The sequence below is a fragment of the Peromyscus californicus genome, unplaced genomic scaffold, assembly GCF_007827085.1.
Source record: "Peromyscus californicus insignis strain IS unplaced genomic scaffold, ASM782708v3 Scaffold_20__1_contigs__length_68692818, whole genome shotgun sequence".
Lineage (NCBI taxonomy): Eukaryota > Metazoa > Chordata > Mammalia > Rodentia > Cricetidae > Peromyscus > Peromyscus californicus.
The window spans coordinates 28002058-28021814 of record NW_026294503.1 but is presented as its reverse complement, the minus strand read 5'-3'; the positions used below and the strand labels follow the sequence as shown (position 1 = coordinate 28021814).

The following is a 19757-nucleotide window of genomic DNA, read 5'->3' as shown; positions in this document are numbered from 1 at the left end:
CTGGGCGCCATCCCTCAGTGGACACAACCACCCTGTAGTGGAGCTGAATAAATTATGGCACCATGAGCTTCCCTCGGCTGTGTGCAAGCCAGTCCAGCCGCTGAGGTTGCGCCCTCTGATCTCGGCACTAATGCTCATGCAGAAGGCTTGCTTTCTTCTCGTATCTTATTTCAGCCAGAACTTCTTTCCAATGCCGATTGGTGAAGTCACTGGCCATCTCAAGATCTGTATTCAGACCCAGAATGGGTCCGGTTGCAGAGTAATGCCATTTGCTAGCTTTGACTGGGGAGTGGAGGGCTGACCCTAGGTCCTTTGCCCTTTAAGCCCTCCCTCTGATTATCATTTCTTCCTCACAGCAGCTTAGTGCTTCATCAACCCATTTCACACACACGGAAACTGAGGTGACATACTTGCTCAAAAGTAACAGGGATCTACACTCAGTTCCTTTTTTTTTTTTTTTAAGATATATCTTATTTTATTTATTTTATGTCTAGGGTTTTTTGTCTGCATCTGTTTCTGTGTACTGAATAGATGCCTGGTGCCCTTAGATCCTCTGCGACTGGAGTTGCAGACAGTTGTTAACTGACATGTAGATGCTGGGAATCGAACTCAGGTCCTCTGGAAGACTAGCCAGTGTTATTAACCTCTGAGCCATTTCTCCAGACCCTACACTCATTTCCTTTACATGGCCCAGGCTGCCTCTTGCAGCTGGTCAGCTTCCTCCTTTTTCAAATGTCCTTTCCTTGGAGGTAAGGCCTCACTTCCCACCCTGTCAAATCGTTTCACAACTAAAAGGCAGTATCAGTAGAGGCAGCAGGTACTGCTTTCCTTGAAGACAAAGCAGTTCTGATTTCCAAGGCCCAGAGCTGTGTAGGCACCAGACAGCCTACTCACAAGAAGTTTAAGGTCAATGATGGAAGAGAAGCAGGTAAATGAAACAGCTTCCCCACCAATCAAAACAGGAGGCCATCGATTGCTGGTGCCACAGCTCACTTGCTTGGCATATGCACAGCTCTGGCTTCAAATTAAAAAAAAAAAACTATGTCATTAGAGAGACAACTTGGTGGTTAAGAGCACTGTCTGCTCTTCCGGAGGATCTGGGTTCGATTCCCAGCAACCACATAGCAACTGACAACTGTCTGTAACTCTGCAGGCACCTGGTACAAGTGTTGCCCATACATACACAAGAGCAAAATATGTACGTAAAAATAATATATCATTAAAAAAAGGAAGAGCCTATATATAAACAACAAACCAAAGCAACAGAATTCTGAGATGAAAAAAGAGTTGAACGTACTGACAAACATTGGTTATTCCAGCACTCTGGAGGAAGAGGAAGGACTGGGAATTTAAAACCAACCTGGAATACAGGAGACCCTATCTCAAAAAGCAGAAAAGAAGCTGGGTGTGGCGGCACACCGCCTTTAATCCAGCACTTGGGAGGAAGAAGCAGGTAGATTTTTGTTAGTTTGAAGCCAGTCAGGTCTACATAGATACCCAGGACAGCCAGGGCTACATAGAGACACGGTCTAACAAAACAAAACAAACAAGACAAGGAAAAGACTTAATAAGGCCATGGGCTAAGAGTATAGCTCAGGTAGGGTAGAGCACTTAGCTAGCATGCCTGATTCCCTGGGCTGGACCCCGGGAACAGCAGGGAAGAAAAGAAAGAAGAGAAAAAGGGAGGGAGAGAGGGGAGGAGGGAGGGAGAGCACAGGCTAGAAGAGGGGAACTCATGGCTCCAAGACTACACCAACAAGCTAGTGTTTTTTTCTCTTGATGAGAGGGTGCAGGGAAGACCGTCACCATCGCTGTACTGATGAAGGTCCTGTCCGGAATACCCCTAACAGACAGGCTGGTGCTCAGAGAGAAGGGAGGGAGAGAGAAGAAGCTTTAGTGATATCAAGGGAGCTCCAGCTTCCATCTGCTGGAAAGTCAACAGTAATTCAATGCAGGACACAATGCTAGAATGATTTTGGTCACAAGGCCAAGCAGGATGCCTGGATGGAGCTATTTGCTAATGATCATAGGCACCACCCAAACCTTCCCACCTCTCCCCACGCAAGGCTCCTGCCCAAGCCCGAGCAGACCCCTTCCAAGACCACAGCCCAGAACTCTTCCAGCATTGAACCTTTGTCTGATCTCAGCCTGCTGTGTGTGGCAGCAAAGACCGGCAGCCAAACAAAGGCAGCCACTTCTACAGGTCCCTGAGCCGGGTGTGCAGGCTGGGCATACTCCGGCATCCCGCTCAAGGCCAGGGGCTATCTTTTAGTTTGTTCTTCACTTGACTATCTCCTGACTTCTGAACGTGGCCCAAGCAGCACTGATCTAAATCCCATCTGCTTTGCTGCTGCCTAGCTATCTGGCCTGGGGTGATGCCTTTAACCCCGAGCTGTGTTCCTATTCTAAAAACTGATGATAGTAATAATCCTATCTTCCGGGGGATTGCTGGGAGGCTAAAATGAAAGAATATATCGAAAGCCTTTAAAACTAGCCTGAACGTGGTGAGATACACCTATGATTCCAATACATGGGAGGTTGAGGCAGATAGAATGTTATTTCAAGGGCAGCCTAGGCTAAAACAAATACACACAACCCTACCCATAAAAAGAATTCCATGACGGCTGGACATTCTCTCTTAAGTACTTTGCAAAGTTGTGGACAACACAAATAAAAAGAATAAGCTTAGCATACTAGAGAAATTGAAAGTCACTGTCATACTACTGTCCTTGTTCCTATCAGTTCCTGTGACTATGCATTGTTCCTTGGATTTCATGGTTTCAGAAGAGCAAAACAGACCATCCAGGCCCCTACCAAAGAGCTCACATGATCTACAGCCATACAGCCCCAAATCTCACATCTGGGCTGATCTCCAAGGTTACACATGGTCAGGCACAGCTAGTATGCTGATGGGTAAACAAAGGATTCACCTTGCAGCCTTCTATGCGACATAGGATTTCTGGTACTTTCTAGAAAGATGCAGACATGATTGTCAGCAGGATTTCACTGACCGTGAGCTGATTTTGTTTTGTTTGAATTTCCTGATATTTAGTTTTCCAGACAAGCTTCACACTGGAGTTCAAGCAGGCCCACATCCAACGCTGGCTCTGAACTCATGATAATCCTCCTGCTTCAACTTCTCATATGCTAGGATTATAGGCATGAGCCACCACACCTGGCTTCAAAGGCTAGTCTTTTTTTTTTTAATTGATTTGTGTGTGTATGTAGAAAGGCCGCATGAGATAGAGGATATGCCTAAGCATGCCTGGAGAGGTCAAAAGACAACCAAGAGACAACGTTCGGGAGTCGGTTCTCTTCTTCCACCATGAGCTTCAGTCAGTGACCAGACTTGCCAGGAAAGCACTTGTACCCCGGAGCCATCTCCACTGCCTGGCTCTACTCTTATTGTTGTTCCACTCCCCTTTTTGAGTCAATACGCTAACACAGATATTAGATACGCCATGGAAGATAAATCCCAGTCTCATCACAAACTGACATTAGGAAGGAAAATGGGTTGGGGATGGGGGGCTCAGCAGGGTGGAGAATGTTATATTTCCACCCAGCTAGAGAAGGAAAGACACAATAACAAGCCAGTGCATGGAAAGGCCATGTGGTATCTAAAACATATTGAAGTATAGTCATTTACTGGCATTTAGTTACCACTCTAAAGAACAGGGACCACCACACCACCAGTTTAAATGCCCATGTGAATGGAGCAAACTTCATAAAGCCTTACCCCTAGATGGGGAGCTAATGGCTGCTGAGGAAGAATCAGTTTTTTCCATGGATGAGTCTCTATTAAGTTACCCAATCCCCAGAAGTCGGCTCTAAACACATCTACACACAAGCAACATTAAATGAACTCCACTGGCTATGTTTATAAATACGTGTGTGTGTGTGTGTGTGTGTGTGTGTGTGTGTGTGTGTGTGTGTATAATTTAAAAAGAAGTTATGAATTTGAGAGGGGGCTGGGGGTCACATCAGGAGTTGCAGGGAAGAAAGAGGGATAAAAATGATGTAAATGCCATACTCATGGAATTCTCAAATATACATATTAAGGAATAGAGTCCAGCAAATATGCCTAGCCCTCCATGTGCCCAGGAAAAGGCTGGCCTGTCCTTGATATGAGCAAATTCAGGGCCACTCACACAAAATGGAAGAGAAGGGAGTTAACTGTGGGTCCAAGAGAGTCAGCAGCTGAGGTAGCACCTAGCCCTGGCAGACAAAAGGTCCCAGACGTGGCAAACACAGGCCTCAGAAACCAGGCGGGTGGGCTGCCTGCAAGTCTTCCGAGTTAAAAGGAGACAAGAATTGAAACCATGGAGATGCTTCAGAACTCCACAGGCTTTCTGAGGACCAGTCACACAGATCACCAGAAACATCAGAAACAAGAGAGGAAGGACTCTTAGAGCTCTGAAAGCTGCTGCCACAGAAGCAAATCAGGATGAGTTCGTGGTGGTTGTTAAAAGAGAAGAAAATAAATAAAAAAGAAAGGAAGAAATCGATTTCTTCCACTTCTCAAGAGAACCCGGTTGATGCAAAATTCTGCACTCAAGGCAGGTACAGCAGGAAGATGCAGCCACCCTTACCTAGGCAGCACAACAAGGCAGTCCCATTACCAGTCACTCCCAGACAGCTGGGGGAGGAAGACGGTCCCCAGCATGACAGCCCACAATGTTCTAACCCAGTCTTGATGTCTTACCAAATCTATCATGAACCTGGTTGAGCCCCCAAACCATAAAGCACATCCTCACCTGCAGGTTGTAACCAACACACTTCCAGTCCTGGAGAGCAGGCCACGAGGTTTTTCCCAGTCATGGGTGTCGTCTGCTTTCCTGACAGTTTTGCTCCTGACAAATCTTGGAGGAAATCCCACTTGGACTTCCAAGGATTGAACACAAACCCTTTCCCACTGGCTAGAGCTTTAGAGGGACTAGCTATGACCACAGGACCGTGGCAACTGAACAAGCCCCAACTTGTCACTGCCCATATGCAAAACAGGGCCTGCAACATCCTACCTCATGCTGTTCAGCAGACAGAACACTGCATCCTTAGCCCTCCCCAACACACACACACACACACACACACACACACACACACACACACACACACACACACACACACCAGGACACACTTCTCCATGGCTTTCTCTAGGCCAATTGACAACGGCTCCTCAAAAGCACAAGAGCAGAAAGAAAACAGAAACCTCACCCTCTTGTCCCTACACCCTCTTAAGTGATGTCTCTACTTTTCATGATCTTCTAGAATATCCTGAAGTCAAGAGCTCAAAAGAATAGACTAACGCAGGCTTGAAAACTAGTAGGAAAATCCATGATGAGTCCACACATGGGCACATGTAGCTTCATGGCTGCGCTTCCTGGAAGTCTGCGCCGCTCTCCCCACACCACACCGTGGGTACAGCAGAAAATATTAGCCAAGGAAGGGCCAATCTAGTTAAATCAACATCCCATCCATATAGAATTAGCACGATGAGGGTGTGGGGGCCTTCAACAAACACAGGAATGCAATACAAAAGCCGAGAAAGTTTCATGACACAGTTTGGAGTTTTAGGAGAGCACCTTCTTTCTGCCCCGAGGGGGTGTCTCAGAGGAGGGCTGGCCAAGGATGGAGGGAGCATCACTCGACTCAGACTTCCAGTTTCGCAAATGAGGCCTCCAAACCACATCAGCGGCCCCAAATCTGCGCTGATTGCAGGGGGCGTCTCTTTTTTAGACATGAGGAAATAGGCTTGTGATCAAGTGCATAAATCCAGAACTATCTCTATTCAAGGGCCATTCTGTGTAACCTCCCCCGCACCCACACCCCTCACCCCAACCCAAACTCCCTGGCAATCTTCGAGTCTAGTGATGAGGAAAAGTGAATCCAAAAGCCCCTTTCCTCTATCCAGACTGTACATCCCTGAGCTCCAGAGTTTCCTGGGGATAAACTTGGAACTTACGGGAGGGTGAATTCAGCCATGACTCCCAGGTCGCCAGGACTGCCAACATCCTTTCCGCGTGAATATCCACTCCGGGGGCTTCGGGGGTCCTGTTTCGCATCCTGGTCCGCAGTTCCTCTTCATCTCGGCCTTGCGGAGCCTGCTCGACCAGCGGGTCCATGTGCTCGGCGGCTGCACGCGCTCTGCCCGGTGGAGCGCGGGGCTGGCGGGTGGCCCGTGACGTCACGGCGGCTCGCTCCCGACCGCGGGGGAGGGGGAGAAGCGCGCGCCACCGGGCGGGCCGCGTGTGTCCCGGGTCTTCTGGTGCCTGAAGGTCCCCGGCCTGCGGGGTCCTGCTCGCCCCTCTACTTGCTATCCCAGGCAAAGAAGGCACCACGCCTGAGAGGAGGACCGCACGGAGGTGGCATGCCACTGAGGCTGCCTAGTGCCCGGATGGCTCTAGTAGAGAACACACTCTGTCCGCCCTGGGCTGGGAGTTCTGGCCACACTCACACTCAGGTCCCACGCAGCCAGCGGTACACCCAGGAGATGTCAACTGTCTCCCCTCCCACTGTTTCTCTCTAAAACAGACACCTCCTCCCCCTTCACCTTGAAGGCTAGCAGTCTTCCTACTTTTCAGATAGAGAAGGGGACTCCAGTGAATGAAAAGGACCAAGACGCTTAGAAATGAGGTCAGCAGTTCCCATAGAAGACCCCTGAATCTATCCCACAATCTGAGAGCACCCCTGGGTATTCTTGCGAGAAGGATGGAGGAACGCACGCACTAAGCGAACCTGAGCTGAGAGAGGACCACCGGTCCGTGCATCATCCCTCACTCTTTGCCGATACAGGGTATTAAACTAACTCTCAGATGTCCAAAAGCCTCTCCAAAGAAAGAAGGCTACTATGGGTGGCACGTGAATACCGTGTTTTCTCTATATTAAATCCGGGAGTGAACAGGTGTAAGGTGATATCAACGTTTAGTTCAGCGTGGTACCACGCTACAACCGGGAAGGGGAATGAAAGATGAGATAGACTCGGACCCTAGAGGGAAACCTGAGTCCGGTGAAAAGCGATATGCATGACTAGAAGATAAGATAACTGTGGAAAGGAATAGGACCCCAGTCTTAACCGGGACACTACATCTCACATTATTTCAACCTCTGAGAGAGTCTTCATCTCCTCCATCCCTCTGTGATGCATTCAATCTCTTCTCTTTTCGTTGCTCCTTAGCCACACGAAGATTTCTCTGTTGTTGAAAAGAAAATGTGCGCCAGTGCGATGTGCACAAATAATCGCGCTGAGTCGGCCTCCTTTCCACTCTTGAGTGGCTGAGCAAATCCCTAGGTTAAGATTATCCACTACCTCTTAAGCTAGAGAAGGAAGATGGTTCTGAAGTTCGTGTCTACACAGGTGCAGTAGGCGCTTTCAATGCTTCCGGCATTTCTCAAGCCACCTGCAGCGACTTTGAGAAGCTGTAACCACGGGCTCTCCAGGCTCTCTCTCTCTCTCCAAGGCCCAGTACCAAATCCTAAAGATGCTGCCTGGTCCTTCGGTTAGTTGGTTAGTCCATTAGCCGTGTATAATGTAGCCCCCTAATGACTGAAGACTTCATCCAGGCTCATTCACCTTTGACCTTCACCCCACTTGCCTTTCTCAGGACTGAATTCTGCTGTGCTAATCATAGACTCCTATTTTTTTAATTTCCTTTTATAAAGTTCCTTTTATGGAATGTTTAAATTTTTTCCCAGTAAAATTTCACAGAAGAAAGTATTTTTAATAGCGCTGCCATCCAGAACAAACATTATAATGTATCTGCTTTTAATTTTGTTTTAAAGTCACTCTCAGTACAGAGATGGAGCCACAGTATGCTCAAGTCCTGGGTTTGACCCCAAGTACCACATAAACCCAGGTGTGGGGGCAAATGCCTGAAGTCTCTGTGGAGGCAAGAAGATCAGGAGTTCAAGGCTGTCTTTAGCTACATGGACTTGGAGGCCAGCCTTGTATACATGAGATCTCATCTCAAAAAAACAAAAATAAGTAAATAAATAAATAAAAATGTAAAAGTAATTTTCTTCTTGCAATAGTGATGCTTTCTCTATATATATTAAAATATTTAAATTACACAAAAATACGGAAAAAGTAAACTATCAGCCAGGGGTACCTTTCAAGAGCGTTAATAAATTCTAGAAGTGAGGTCAGGCACAGGACGGATGATCTAGACATATGAATTGATGCGTGGCTGAGGCTGATAAAGCAAAAACAGTTTTATCTTGAACGTCAATATCTCAAACTATTTTTAAATGCATTGTTTATATTATTTCTCTTTAATTTTTAAACATGTATTTATTTTTGTTTGTGTGTATATGTGTACAGGCATGCTGGCATGGAGGCCAGAGAACAACTTTTAGGGGATGTTCTCTCTTCCCTTCATGTGGATCTCTGGTGTCAGATTGAAGAAGTCAGGGTTAGCAAGAAGCAACTTTCATGCTCTGAACCATCTTATCAGCCTTTTTTTTTTTCAAAGAAAAATTGTGCTATATTTGTTTTTATTTATATATTAGTTTTGTTTGGTTGTTTGTTTTTGAGACAGGGTTTCTCTTTGTAGATCAAGCTGGCCTCAAACTCATAGAGATCCACCTGCCTCTGCCAAGTGCTGGGATTAAAGGCATGCGCCACCATCAAATTACATTTATGTTACAAAATAAAGGTTTTAAAGCTGGTTGTGGTGGTGCACCCCTTTAATTGCTAGCACTCGGGAGGCAGGGGCAGGTAGATCTCTGAGTTTAAGGCCAACCTGATCTACAGAGTGAGTTCCAGGACAGGGCTACACAGAGAAACTTTGTCTTGGGGGAAAAAAAAATGAGGAAGGAAAAATGTTTTGACTATATTTATTTATGTGCACAGGCCAGGGAGCATGTGTGGAAGTCAGGGGACAGCTTGTAGGAGTTGGATCTCTCATTCCAGCATGTGGGTCCCTGGGATTAAACTCAAGTCATCAGACTTGGTAGCAAGCACCTTAACCTACTGAGTCACCTTGGCCATTTTCTTTCTTCCTTCTTTTCTTCCTTCCTCCCTCCCTCCCTTCCTCGGTGTTTACTGGGGTTTAAACTGTAGACCTCATGCAGGCAAGACAAGGGCCCCCCTATCACTCAATTTTCTTTTTTGGAGGAAAGTAGACTAACATGGAGCCAAAAGAATGGTTAAAGTTTAAATATCTCTTTGTGACATGAAGATTAGTTTCTTAAATAATCCTCCAGGGGTTCAGAGACGTAAAGATGAATAAGAGCAGACTGGCGCTCAGACCCTTTTCATTCGAGAGAGCAGGCATTCTTCTTCATGGCATTAGCTCATTTCTCCACACTCCGCTGCTGCTTGTGAGCTGCAATGCTGTCTTCAAGTTGCCACCCTCCATTCCATACTGCAATTTCTGTGGCTGTAGTTATTGGAGCTGCAATGAAAGATATCCATGTTCTGGACCAGTCCTTCCTTTCTCTACATCTGCTTCTCTATATAAAACCTCCATTCTACCATCAGACAAGACTGAGCTCCTCCTATATTATGAGACAGCAAATGCAGCCCAAAAGATAGAGGGGGATGGAGCCAGAAGGGACTTGACTCTAGTTAATCTGACTCATGAGAAGAAGCCAGACTAAAGACAAGATACCACTCCAGGAAGAGAGAACAGCAGATCTGGAGGCGTATAAGAACAAGGTGATTAGTCATTCAGTCAAGGCTCATTGAATAAGACAGGTCAACAGTTGCAGACAATTTTCTGTTAAGCTAAGAACCATGTGTTTTGAGCTGACCACCCATCTCCAGCACCAGTTCCATAAACATGGGTGACTCCATGAGCCAGTGAATGACTCTTGAGAGAGAGCAGGAAGAAGGGGCTTGGGTCCAGATGTGGCAGCACTCAGGGAGGCCTGCACTTGGCAAAAGATGAAAAGAGGGGAGGAGCCTGTGCTGAGACTTGGAAAATGAAGTTGGGTTTGCCAGTCTGCCAGAGAGGCATTTGAGCAAAGGGAAGAGTCTGTCAGGAATCGGAAACTAGAGTACAGAGTCCCCAGGACAGGTTAGAGCAGAGAACAGAACGTTAAACCAGCTCCTAGAGGCCCTGCATTCCATGGTGAGTGTTTCACTTTTGTCTTGAAGATCTGTAAGCAGTACTGAGACTTGAGGCATCCTGCCCATTAGAAACATCACCCAGCCTGTCATGCAAAGAATGGATTTCAGTACAGTCTGATCAGAAGCAAAGTCCAGTTAGGAGGTCATGGCAGATGGATGGACTAGAAAGGTCACCTTGGGAATACAGAGAAGGACTGGATATGGAGAATAAACCTACCAGATAAACAAGAATGAGGGGGAGAAGGGAGGAGTGGGGATGATTGCCAGGTTCTGTGTCTCAGCAACCAGTGATCGGTGGGACTGGTCATTTAGATGTGAAACAAAAGAAGAAAATGCAGCTCTGAGTAGAGAGTGGGAGTCCTTGCCTGTGAGCTACTGATAGTTGATAGCATATCATCAGGTAGCTAGCCTAGGTGTCCCTACTATATGGAAGGAGTCTCAGTAGAAAATACAGTCTTTCTTTGGACAGTCTCATTATGTAGCACAGGCTAGCCTAGAATGCCCCTATCCATGTACTAATTACAGTCCTGCAACACTGCTTCAAGCAAGATAATCATTCACTGGCTATGATCAAAAACACTAATAACAGTCAATGTTGGAGAGGATGTGGAGCAAAGGGAATGTTCCTCCACTGTTGGTGGAAATGCAAACTTGTACAACCACTGTGGAAATCAGTATGGCAGTTTCTCAGAAAATTGGGAATCGATCTACCTCAAGACCCAGTCATACCACTCTTGGGCATATACCCAAGGAATGCTCAATCATATCACAAAGATACATGCTCAACTATGTTTATAGCAGCACTATCTGTAATAGCCAGAACGTGGAAACAACCTAGATGCCCCTCAACTGAAGAATGGATTAAGAAAATGTGGTACATCTACACAATGGAGTACTACTCAGCAGAGAAAAACAATGACAGCATGAAATTTGCAGGAAAATGGGTGGAACTAGAAAAAATCATCCTGAGTGAGGTAACCCAAACCCAGAAGGACAAACATGGTATGTACTCACTCATAAGTGGATTCTAGATATAAAGCAAAGAGCAATCAGACTGCAACCCACAGAACCAGGGAGGCTACATAGCAGGGGGAACCCTAGGATGACAGTGGCTTATAATAAGTTTTGGTTTTACTCAATTACTGGGCAAGCCTCAATGAAACATTTCACAATTAGGATAAGAATTTATACTGCATCAAGCTGATAATAGAAAAATAAATTTAAAAAAGTGAAAAAAAAGGTATTCATTCACTGGTAGTTTACATGTTGGGCAGTAGTGAGCACACCCAGGTCAGAAGAATGTTTTAAGTGAGAGGAAAAATTCTAAGGATTGAAAATTTTGTAGACCAAAATAGGCCACAGCTTGCTTATATTCAGAAAATAGTCATTAGCTTGGTGTGGTGGCACCTGTCTTTAATCCCAGCACTCCAGAGACAGAGGCAGTCAAGTCTTTGAGTTTCAGGCCAGCCTGGTCTACATAGCAAGTTATAGGACAGGGTGAGGTACATAGTAAGACCCTGTCTCAAAACAATAAAATAAATAGAAAATACTCAGCAAAGCTCTGGGGTTTAGTTTTCTATCTTCTATTTGCTCTCAAAGGTCTCAGGAGTGGTGATGACACAGCCTTATTCCCAGTGTCTGTCTGGTGACTAGGTCCTTGCCCTTCTTATAATCACAGTCATGGCTCTGGGAAAAAAAAAAAAAAACAAGACTTGCCTTTCTTCCTTCTGGATTCTGCAACAGTCCTCCAAATTCAATTCTCTTCCCAATGATGGCCTCTAAATAGTTGATCTCTGTGGTGGAGGTGCTAGAGACGCTGTGGTCTACACAAAACACGTGGTTCTTCTCACCTAGAAGACCCAGCTCAGGCACTTTACTCTCTTCTGTGGTTTTTCCCCATCCTCCCTTCTTCCATGGACACATGACTTCTGAGAACCTCTTCTCCTTGGACAACCCACAGCCATGCTTGCCCCAGCACAGCCTGGCAACCTCTGACTCTTTTCTGACTAAGCCTCCACTTCCTCTTTGGTTCTGAAGGGCCCTCGGGCTGAGACTCTTTTAGCTCTTGATCTTCACATCAAATAGGCCAGCTGAAGCTCCAAGAAATCACTGGTCTTGGCTACGGTCAAACACCTAGAGAATGTTATCACTGTGATTGGCTACCCAGCCACCCCTGTGCTCGGTAGCACAGCTGCCTGATGATGAACTGAGGCCAGGCCAGTCAGAGAGTCAGCTCTCCTAAATGACACTTACAGGGAGCACTTGCTATTCTAGTCTCCAATTTGGAGTGCCATAAAGGCCCAGGTGGACGTCAGACAGACTTTCTTTAAACACTGTTGCTACCGTATGACTCTGGATGAATTGCTCAAAGTCTCACTTTTCCCCCCATTTATTTATTTAGTTGTAGTCAAGTACATGTGACATAAAATTTATTACTTTTGTGTGTGTTTTTTTTTGGGGGGGGGAGCTGAGGATCTTATTTTGCGTATTTTAAGCATCACACATTAAGTCTTTTCACACTGTTAGAGATCATCATGATCCATTTCCAGAACTCTTCCTTCTATAAAACTGACACTGTGGGCTAGGGAAGTGGTTCAGTCAGCAAAGTGCCTGCTGCACAAAGCCTAGAGACCTGAGTTTAGACTCTCAGCACCCATATAAAAGCTAGAAATAGTTAGTAATGCCTATCTGTAAGCCCCAGTGTGGGGCAGGGTGCAGAGGCAGGAGGATCCCTGGAGCTCACTAACTAACCAACCTAGTCAAATTAATGAGCTCCAGGTTCATGAGAAATCTACCACAAAAGATAGGGTGGAGAGCAGGGCGGTGGTGGCACACGCCTTTAATCCCAGCACTGGTAGGCAGAGAGAAGTAGGCAGATCTCTGAGTTCGAGGCCAGTCTGGTCTACAGAGCGAGTTCCAGGATAGCCAGGGCTACACAGAGAAACCCTGTCTTGAAAAAAAAAAAAGTGGAAAATGATCAAGGAAGATATCTGATTTGGACCTCTGGCATCCACACTCAGTGCACACACATATACAAACACATGGACAAGAATACATACACACAGTTTTTAAAGTTGCACCTATCACACACTAGCCCCCTATTCCCTCCTCCCTCCTTAGGGTGGGAACAGAGAAACCTGTGTTTCTATTAGGCTGGAAACCATGTGTTTTGTGTAAGCCACAGTGTCTCCACCACCTCCTCCACAGAGATCAACTATTTAGAGGCCATTAGTGTGAAGAGAATTGAATTTGGAGGACTGTTGCAAAAATCCAGAAGGAAGAGAGACAAGTCTTTTTTTCCAGAGCTGTGACTGTGAGTATAAGAAGGGCAAGTGGGCGAGTCTGAGGGACCTAGTCACCAGACAGACATTGGGAAGAGGAAGGCCCTGAAAGTCACCATTTTACTTTCTGTTTCAACGAACTGGACTCCTTTGAGACATTTCATCTAAGTTAAATCCTGTAATATTTGACTTTTTGTGGCTGGATAATTTCTAATTTCAGTTACCATTATGTTCCCGGGGTTCATCTGTGTCATGAAATGTGTCAGAATTTCTCCTCTTTTTCTTTTCCTTTTCTTTCTTTTTTTTTTTCTTTCATCAGCTTGATACAGTACAAATTCTTATCCTAATAGTGAAATGTTTCAGTAAAGCTTGCCCAGTAATTGGACAAAACCAAAACTTATTATAAGTCACAGTCATCCTAGGGTCCCTCCTGCTAGGTAGCCTCCCTGGATCTGTGGGTTGCAGTCTGATTGTTCTTTGCTTTATATCTAGTATCCACTTATGAGTGAGTACATACCATGTTTGTCCTTCTGAGTCTGGGTTACCTCACTCAGGATGATATTTTGTAGTTCCATCCATTTTCCTGCAAATTTCATGATGTCATTGTTTTTCTCTGCTGAGTAGTACTCCATTGTGTATATGTACCACAATTTCTTAATCCATTCTTCAGTTGAGGGGCATCTAGGTTGTTTCCACGTTCTGGCTACTACAAATAATACTGCTATGAACTTAGTTGATTGAGCATGTACCTTTGTGGTATGGTTGAGCATTCCTTGGGTATATGCCCAAGAGTGGTATGACTCAGTCTTGAGATAGATCGATTCTCAATTTTCTGAGAAACTACCATAGATTTCCACAGTGGTTACACAAGTTTGCACTCCCACTAACAGTGGAGGAGTGTTCCCCTTGCTCCACATCCTCTCCAACATTGACTGTCATCAGTGTTTTTGATCATAGCCATTCTGACAGGTGTAAAGTGGTATCTCAGAGTCATTTTGATTTTCATTTCTCTGATGACTAATGATGTTGAGCATTTCCTTAAATGTCTTTCAGCCATTTGGAATTTCTCCTCTTTTTCAAGTTGGGTAATGTTCCATTGTAAGCATACACCACATTTTGTTTATTCTTTCATCCATCCATGGATCCTTAAGTTGCGCCCTCCTTTTGGCTCTTGTAAACAATGCTGCTGTGAAGGTGAGTATGTGAATGCCTCTTTGAGATCCTACTTTTCATTCTTTTGGGTCATCTGCTGGTTAGCTTTTTGTCAGCTTGACATAAATTGCAGTCATCATTAAAGCTTAAATGATGAAGTACCTCCCCGCCTTTACCCACTAATCCATCTCTCCCACCCTCATGCAATCTTCTTTATATCTGACTGAAGTTGACTCATCTTCATATCTTGAACATTCCTGGATACCATTAAATATTTTTAACGAAATTCTTTTAATTAAGTACTACAAACCTCCACCACCTCAACTGATAAAACTTCTTCCCACCTCTAAATGTGTAGGCTGTTACCCATCAATCTTCTTCACAGTGCTGAACCCTGAGATGAACACCCTGGAACACACATGACTGCTACAAACCTCTCTTGTCTTTGGAGTCCATGTCAGGAAATGGAGTAGATTGATCACTGAGATGGGGTTTGTTTCCAGCTAACATTCCTCCATTTCTACCACCTTGTACCCACTGGCTGGTCACCATTTCCTCACCGCTTCTAGGAGTTCCACCAGTTCAGACCCCATGTATTAGAAAGTTCACACAGCACCTGTCTCGCGAGGTACGTCTTATTTCACTCAGCACAATGCTGTCCAAGTCCTTCATATTCTTGTAAACTATGTAATTTCCTTTTGTTATGGCCCACTAGTACCTCATTGTGTATCTAGTGCAATCTCATTCATTATCCATGTACCTCTCAATGGATACTTCAGTTTGTTCTATACCACTGACATGTGAAAATACCACAGTGATCATAGGAGACAAATATCTGTTCAACTCACTGATTCAATGCCTTTAAATATATACTGCAATTGAAATTGCTCAGTCATAGGGAGTCCATGTCAGGAAATGGAGTAGATTGATCACTGAGATGGGGTTTGTTTCCAGCTAACATTCCTCCATTTCTACCACCTTGTACCCACTGGCTGGTCACCATTTCCTCACCGCTTCTAGGAGTTCCACCAGTTCAGACCCCTCTGAATTCGGCTGTCTTCTTGCTATTGAGTAGAGTTTCTCATATGTTTTAAACACTTAGGTCTTACTGAAGGGATGGCTTACATATGTTTTATTATTTTCTCTCATTCATCATATTTGTAATTTTTACATTTTTGTTATTTTTTAATTTTTTAGATGGTTCCTGTTATTTCTCATAAAATGATGTCCTAAATTACATTCCCAGCAGCTTGAGAAAAAATCTCTCTCAACATTTTTTTTTCTGGTCCTTTTTTATTTATTTTTTATTTTATAATTTAATTTAATTTTACATATCAGCCACGGATTCCCTTGTTCTCCCCCCACTCTCGCCCCCCCCCCCAACATTTTTTTTTAACTCTGTGTAACTCTGGCTGTTCTAGAACTAGCTTTGTAGGCCAGGCTGGCCTTGAACTCACAGAGATCCACCTGCCTCTGCCTCCTGATTGTTGGGATTAAAAGCGTGCATTACCACTGCCTGGCTTGACATTCTTAATATCTTTCATCTTTGCATTAGTGATCATTTTAACATAAGTTTTAATTTTAATTCATGATTTTAATTTGTACATTTTTGATTGGTAATGATCCTGAGTGCCTTTTCATACACCTGTTGGGATCTTCTTTTGGAAACTGTATATTTAGGTTCTTTGCCCTCTGAATTCGGCTGTCTTCTTGCTATTGAGTAGAGTTTCTCATATGTTTTAAACACTTAGGTCTTACTGAAGGGATGGCTTACATATGTTTTATTATTTTCTCTCATTCATCGTTGACCCCCTCCATTTTTTTGATCTCATTTTTCTGCTATAATTCCATGTGTCTAAATTTTCTTTTGTTGCCTGTATTTTGGGGTCAGATTAAAGAATTCATTTCCCTGACTAGTGAAATCAAGCATTTTAAAAATGTCTGCCTACCTGTTCTTTATAAAGGCTTTGCCTGGATTCCCAATGATGGTACCCTCTTTTCATGGACTTGATATTCTCCAATATAGTGTGTGTATATGTGTATGGTGCACCTCATTTTCATTTTAATTGTTTGTTTTTGTTTTGTTTTTGTTTTTGCTTTTTGAGACAGGCTATCACACAGTACCCCTGCCAAGCCTGGAATTTTCTATACAGACGAGACTGACTTCAAAGACTATGTGGATTTCCTGCCTCTGCCTCTGCCTCTGCCTCCTAAACCCTGGGATTACAGACCTGTTCCACCATATCTGGCTTTGCATATTGGTTTATAGCAAAAAAAGGGATATTCATATATTTGTTCATTGGTTTATTACACTATTTATTTACTTTTGGTTAAAACAGGTTTTCCTATGTAGATCAGGTTGACTTATGACTATATTAAGCCCAGGCTTGTCTTGAACTCCTGATCTTCCTGCCTTAGCCTCCCAAATGCTAGAATGGCATGTATGGGCTACTACAGCTGACTAATTAGATATTTTTAATGAACATATTTTGATCAGACCCATTATTATTTGTGTAAGTTTTTCTTTACTTTTTGGTATTTGTTCCCAGATTAAAGTTCCTTTATTTATTATTTTTTATTATAAAAGGAAAGCAGAAAGAATGTTAAAGAAACTTAAAAAACATGCCATCTGCTAAGAATGGACAGTGTTTACTATGAGGTACTTAATTACTCTCCTAGACTCTTATATATACACATATCTATACATCTGCTTTTCTTTCAGGAAAGTAGAAGCAAGCCATATACATTATTTATATTCTGCTTTGTCATTTAATAATACATGGTGATCATGTTTCCATGACAACAGCTACATTGTTGCATCACTGGTCTTTAACAGGTCAAAGCATTCCTCCTTAAGTTTGTAATATATTTTTACTTCAGCAGTCCCTGTGGCTGGAAATTCATTTTGCTTGCAAATTTTATTATTAAATCCAGCACTGTCACACACATCTTTGAGACTAAATCTTTGAGTATGTCCTTAGTGACATCCTTAGGGTAAATCCTCCAAAGTGATTTATGGGATATTAACACTTCACTTGCCATATAAATTGTGTATGGTATGCAGTTATTATTCCCCCGTGTCTCATTTGTGTTTTCCCTGTACTTATGATGAAAATTTAAAAAATATGCTTAATTTTAATACACTCACCTCTAACAGCCCTTTAATTAGTGATTTATTCCTGTTGTTTCTACATCCAGAAAGTTGTTATTTATCGCATGAACAAATCAATGCCCCAGTATCCATTCTATCTAGACATTGGACGATCCTAGCGTATAATTCCATCTTCTTTGCTAGATATCAGTTCAGGAATGGACTGCCTGATTCATTTTGGTCAGTACTTACCAGAGGAAAACAGTTAGACCGTTCCAGAGAAAATGTACAAGATCCTGAACAAAGAAGGATCATCTCTCCCCTTCTAAAGTAAAAGAGTAATGGTTTTGTTGTTTGAGATAGTGGTTACCATTAGGAATGCCTTTGCATAGAGGTAGTAGGAAATCTTTCCTAAGTGGTTTCAGCAAATAACATTTACATTTCTCATTACTTGGTAGTATGGAGGCTCCGGGTTTGGTGGCTCCATGTAATTAGAGCAGCATATTCTTTGCAGCTAGAAGGTGTTTGATGAAGCCATTGACATCACATTTATGACTAAAGGAAGAGGAAAAACTGCAGCCATGTCTGGAGCTTTGGTCAGAAGAAGCAAAGGTCACCTGTCCTGATGGTACACACCTATGATGATAGGTAGTTGGAGCACAGAGGCAAGTGGATTGGGAGTTCAAAGCCAGCCTGCAGCATGCCAGTCTCAAGATTAGACTTCCTGAAGCATCTGCTATCTGCGAGGGAAGCTGGGATGTCTCACTCTCTGCAGCAAAGGCATTGAGGAAGTCCTAACCAGCCACCAGTGTTTGTCTTGATCATCTGGAGTTGAGCATTCTGCCGTTTGAAGAATAACCTCAACACAGTATTTGATTTTTTTTCTTTTTCTTTTTAAGTTGTTTTTAATAGCTCCCCTTTTCCCTTCTGAAAATAACAATCAGCCTGGAGATTAGCTTTATTGGGCTATAAAATGTTGCCGTGTTTCTCCTGGGATATTGCAAGTACATCCTCAGCACTATAAAGATGGAACACATAGTTGTGTTAGCAAAGCCTATGAAGCAGCCTGAATGCTGGTGTTGGGACACCAATGCTGAATTCCATGGTCCCTCTAGCCAGTGCAGGAGTAATTAGAAGGACCCGTGGCTGACTGTAACTAGGACCATATGGTTTAGATCTGGGTCTGAGTGTGGTGCTCCTGCATCCTCAGTTGGAGGTTTCACCCCACAACCCTGACCTTAGCAAGTGTCCGAGCATTCACTCATGGGTAGACTGTCTTCTGGCTGAAGCCTCTACCTACACCAAGGAAGGCGCCTCCCACACCAGCAAGGCACATCAAAAAAGATGTGAGATACAGAAGACTTCAAAGGACAGAGGTGGCTGTGTAGAAAAAGTTAGCTACTGTTGATCACAGGCATAATCTACATTATGGACATGTTCTCTGTGGATTTAGGTTTTTACTTAGAGAAACTTCAGGATGAGACCAGCATGGGCTCCATGCCAGAAAGCTTGAGTTGGGATGGCCTAGGTAGGACCTTTTACCAATGGTAGGAGTCTCAATTTCTTCCTGAGCAAAGGAAGTCATAGCATCTACTTCACACCTTGCTTGAGAGCATGAGATAAGATAAACTCAGGGAGCCTGAGTCCCCCACCTTCTGAAAATTAGCTGCCAGCTGGTGCTCTGCATTCCGGAGAGGCCTGACTGTCCTGTTCATTCTGCCTCTCCAGAGCCTGGCATATAGTGGGCTTTCAGTCAAACTGGTAAGTGTTCATAAGTGGGGTACAGCCCCTAAGGTGGGGTCTGACACCCAATAAATAGTCAACTTTCAGTGTTACGGACTCTTCCTCTAACAGCTACACAGTAGGCTGATGTAACGTAAGCTACATACTTGGTCCCCTCGCCACCAACAAAGTTTTCGCCTAAGCTCTCCTGGTGCTGTGTGAATGAGACCCTGTCTCAAATAAACAAACAGATGGAAGGAAGAAAGAGAGGTAGGGAGGGAGGGAGGAAGGGAGGGAGGGAGATGAGAGAAGAGGTCCTTCATCATTTTCAGTACAATCAAAAGAGAAAGGATACCTAATACAAACATTTACTGTCATAGTTTTTGTCTACTTGACACACATGTAGATATACCTGGGAAGAGGAAATACCAGTTGACAAGCTGCC

The 19757-nt window shown here is 44.0% G+C and overlaps 1 long non-coding RNA gene across 6 annotated transcripts in view; it reads right to left on the bottom strand.

Annotated features, from left to right (window-relative positions):
• The window catches only part of LOC128116555 (uncharacterized), a 215108-nt gene extending 208711 nt beyond the window's left edge, over positions 1-6397 (bottom strand). For 2 of the 6 annotated variants that reach the window (XR_008220505.1, XR_008220507.1), the window contains exon 1: positions 5960-6382. This is a non-coding gene — a long non-coding RNA (uncharacterized LOC128116555). Of the gene's footprint in view, positions 1-5959 lie in introns of all 6 variants that reach the window. The other 4 variants (XR_008220506.1, XR_008220502.1, XR_008220503.1 and 1 more) reach the window with 4 other exon arrangements.
• Between the last annotated feature and the right edge of the window lie 13360 nt (positions 6398-19757).